Here is a 4677-nt window from a genome sequence, read left to right as displayed (position 1 = left end):
GGAAGAACTTGGAGATTTGCTGCTCTGGACATTCGCACACATACGTCACGTCATGGGTAGCCTGACAACTGAGAGGCTCCTTTCTCTCTCTTTTTTTGTTATTACGAAAAAAGCACAGGGTTTTATTGTGGTAAATAGCCCTGGTTTTGGCACCGTGTTTGCATGGTGTCTTTGTAGGTTTCTCATGGAAACAGGCCTATGGTTTATGGGATACAGGTCTTTGGTTTCAGGTGGAAACAAGTACATGGTTTCTTGAAGAAACGTGTTTTTGGTTTCTCCAGGAGATAGGTCACATGCAGGCAATGGTGGGAACAGGAATGGACACATGTTTGGTATAGCCTTGCTGTTGATTAGGGTTCGGGAATCCATGACTGAGATGGATAGTACCCTTGGAAGGCAGAGAGGGTTGGTACAGGTGTGTCGACTGTATTGTATGATGTGCTGTGATGCGAGCCCTTTTCAGGGAAATAATTTGGAGTCTTTGTTGTGATGCAGGACCACTGGATGTGTCAGGGTGTGATGCTGTTCATAGGGAGAGAGGCTATGGATGGTTGTGGCAGCCTTGATCGAGGGAGAAAGCTTTTGTGTGCAAGACTCATGTGAAAGAGACTTTTGATGTGAACAATAGCTGGACTTGTTTGTGGATGCTGAGTGGACAAGAAGCCTTGATGTAGGGTCTTTGCAGGCTTCAGGAGTTCTACTATGACGGTTGAGTTTCTAGCCTTATTGTAATCAAAGCTCTTATAATCAATTAAAGAAATACCGCAAGGGGCGCCACTACGTTTTGGGACCAATCGGTGTTCGTGTACTGTTTGTAGGAGCACTCTAGCTCCCCCTGTTTGTTTTCCTTTTCTAGGTCCTCGATGGTGTTGGAGTGTTTTGTGTGCAAGTTTGTTTTTCCACCGCCCTTTGGTTTCGCCTAAAGACCGAGGCGAGTGTTAGGTTTTTCTTTATTCATATGGTACAGGGTTGTGGTCAGCCCATAAGGGTTGACCCTTGGCCCTTCTACATGAGTTCTTTTTTGAATGCTAGATGAGTAATGAATTATGAACTGACTTGAGACTTGCTGAAAATGAGGTGATGCTAATATATTATGCTAAGGGATGCAGTCAGCCAATATGCCTGCTGTCGACGCGTGTGTGGGAAAAAATGCTTGAAATAATGTATTCTTTGCTGCGCTTATCTTTTGGTCTTGCCCACACCGGCTGCCCCTGTCTGTAGCCCATGGCCGCTTGCTACACAAGACCTGCAGCCAACCAACAGGCTATTTCTTGCCAGCCGATAGGTCCTTGTGCCCTCCCATGTGCTAGATGGTGATACTGCTGATGATGATCATGTTGATGACCATGCTGATGATGATGTAGATGATGATGAGGATAATGTTGATGCTGACAATCTAATGGTGTTGATGTGCTGATGTTGTCAATGCTGATGACACTGATGATGACCTTGATTGATACTTTAATCACGGATTACTCATGTTCATGCTAAGGTTTATGCCATGGCACATGTGTGTACGTGACATTCGTTTCTGCTAAACTTGATGACGGGGTGGACACCCTGTCATCCTTCCTCCCTAGACTTCTAGGAACCTTTAATTGCTACTGCTTACTGACTTTGACATCTACTTACTGACTTTGACTAATATTTTTGGTTTGAACACCTTTACTCTGATCTTGACTTTCAAGTCTTTGATGAAGAACTGAGCATCCGTTCACTGTTGTCCCCATGCATGCTTTCCCTTAACCTTGAAACAGTGGTGGGTCACCTGCCGGAACACGTGCTTGAGTGTGCACACACATATGTACGCACACAAATGCACGCGTACACACACACACACATGTAGAGGCACACATGCGCATGTAGACATGCACACAGAGGTACACGCACATGCACGCGTGCACACATACACACATGCACAGATGTGCGTGCACACACTTCACGCACATGCACAGCCGACACACACACATGCACATGTGCACATGAAATTGACACACAATCACACGTGCATATACACGCACACAATGGCACTTATGCACGTACAAGGTGTGTGTGCGTGTATGTGAGAGAAAGAAGGGGCTGGGGGGGCCGGGGGAAACGGGGGAGAGGTAGGTGGATTCTTAGTGGCCTCACAGGCTCCCTTGGTTTCAGCTCTAGACATGCCGTTAGCTTCAGGATTACATGCGGACGATGCGGGAGATCCGCGGTGGCCTCAGAGGCTCCCTTGGCTACAGCTCCAGATCTTCGAGAGTCAGATGCCCCTCTGTGTGGGCCTGAGGTCAGCGCTGCTCTTGGAGAACCCCCTCTGCCGGTCTGCTACATTATTTTATCGACCTAGAAGTTTTTAAGGGAGAGACCATGAGGATTTTCACCTTCCTCTGTGCATTGTCACTTTCTTAGACTAGTGCATCAGTATGCCATCTCTCAAAAGGCTATGGTGTCAAGGTTGTATCAAGGCTGGAGAAGTGGAGGGCATGATTGAGATGCGACAGGAGGTTTGCAGTGAATAAGATATTGTACTTAGAGCATATCCTTGGATGGTTCTGATGCCATTGCCTCCTTTGATAGCATCATGTCAACAAGTTTTTTTTGTTAAGCTTAGCATTGCCACAATAATGTGTGGCAGCTCAGATAACACTTTCTCCCCCGTGTCCAAAAGATCACCATAAATAACTTGAGGACTCCACTTACCCCCTATCTGGAATCCAAGGAGAGAGTCTGTGTGTATGTCCTTCGTGGGCTTGCAGACTCCAGACACTCCCTTCTGCAATCAATACCGTTGATTTTGTGGCTTCTTTCCAGGACAACTGGGAGCTCATGGAGTCAGTCTTCAATGAGATTGTGCAAACCTGCACGAGGAGCTCATCCTTTTGATACCAAACAAATGAGCCCCATCAATCCCCAAACAAGGCGGTGGTCAGCAGCACATCGAGCTCTGAAGCATAGTTCTATGAAACGGTACAGCTGATGTCTATGCAACAGAAATCGCTTATGATTTGGAAACAGAAACAAACACAAAGCTCTCAGACAAACCTTGTTTAGGATGCGAGCATCTCGCACATCAGACAATTAGGTACTTAATGTTTTTAGAAGCCTTTTTGACAAAGCCCCCCTTTTAGTGAGCATTGCAAGAAGCTCACGTATTGGAGCACGGCCTGCCATTCCTTGGCTCGCTAAGTGGTTGTAACTAACCAAGTGCTACTTAACCTCAATATTGTAGATCATCTTGAGACTTGGACACATCTGGGAATTGATCTTGAATCAGGGCCACAGTCTCGTGGGGTACAATTCTATGTCCTCATCACTGAGGGTGCTTGACAGTGTGAGCAGGGTCCCATTATGCAAGCTCTTTGTCCATGGACTACAGCTGGGAGGGGAGCCTTTGCATGCCACTTTGTTGCCAGCCTCCTCCAAGCTTGGCAATAGCTTAAACCCTCCTCATTCCAAAGTCGACCGAGCACACAGGAAGAGAAATTGAGGCAACCCTCAATTTGGAACAGCCTCGTGTGTCTGCCCTCAGGAGACCAACTAGATGTGTGCTCTGGAGAGCTTAGAATGGCAGCCTTGCACCGTCCTACTGCTCCTGGGTTTTCTTCTCTCACCTCCTAGTATAGCAACAACCATAGTGCATTGCCACACTGCACAGTAGCAAAGCCTGCAATACCGGCGGGGATAATGTCTGTCCTCGGGACATCAGACTGGCTCGGAAAAAAAGTTGTGTCACATGCCAACATGTGAAGACCTAAATCACACGTTACCATGTACAGACCTATGTAGTTCAACACATATCACATGTTACCACGTAAAGACCTATGTAGTTCAACACATTTCACATGTGATGATCTAGCTACCCTAAGCCTAAGGTTGAACTTGCAATACGCAAAAGATTTAATCGACTTGCGTACAACTACCAAGCACATTAATTTAACCATAGCTGAGGACGCCTAGCATTAACAGGATTTGTCTTTAACCAAACTTTAAAGGGTGAACCATTGACACAAACCTTTCATTTTCTGAAGATAATTAGTGAGTTGTGAAAATGAAGATAATTAGTGAGTTGTGGGAGGCCTGCTCAGGCGAGTTCTGCAGCGTCAACGCCCGGCCAGCCTATCACCCCTCCAAAAATAGAGCTCTCTTGATAAGCTCAGCGCTGCGCCCGGTTTTGCCCGAGCGCTTTGTTTTCCTTACTCATTAGTTTAAGGCAACCAAGAACGGTGAATCCAACGTGTTTATATATAAACAAGACTTGTATTTCTGCATATGGGTTATTTCATCAACAAACCCTCAGGACCTAGACTTAGGTACAAAAAAATGACGCAGAAAGAGAAATAGAAGTAATATTAGTAATACATAAAACTTAGGAGTAAATCTGATGGAACCAAGATTTGAACCCATGTGGTTACAAGAAAACTTGGCCAAGACCCACAAGGGCGGCATTAGGTTTGGCTAGTTTGTCCTTGTTAACTCACACAACCCTGACAAACACACAGAGAAGGGGGGGGGACACATGAATTGCTTGAGCTATAACCAATAGTTACATGCGTGTAGAGAGAGAATGTGTATGTATGTGTGAGAGAGAGATAGGCCAAGTCAAACAAGCTAGAGAAGGCACTTTTAACGCCAGGTGGATAATCACAACTACGATTGCGTATATCTGATGGCTCAAGTAAGAGAGCA

The 4677-nt window shown here is 45.9% G+C and overlaps 1 non-coding gene across 1 annotated transcript; it reads right to left on the bottom strand.

The window, feature by feature from the left end:
* Nucleotides 1-4059: 4059 nt before the first annotated feature.
* On the bottom strand, nt 4060-4205 carry LOC147619675 (U12 minor spliceosomal RNA). The gene has a single exon (XR_015261921.1). It is a non-coding gene; the product is annotated as a U12 minor spliceosomal RNA (small nuclear RNA).
* Between the last annotated feature and the right edge of the window lie 472 nt (nt 4206-4677).

This window comes from Cibotium barometz, chromosome 33 (assembly GCF_041138505.1).
Source record: "Cibotium barometz isolate CiBa-2024 chromosome 33, ASM4113850v1, whole genome shotgun sequence".
In the NCBI taxonomy this organism is placed as follows: Eukaryota; Viridiplantae; Streptophyta; class Polypodiopsida; order Cyatheales; family Cibotiaceae; genus Cibotium; species Cibotium barometz.
The sequence above is the reverse complement of the archived record's forward strand: the minus strand, read 5'-3'. Positions and strand labels throughout refer to the sequence as shown.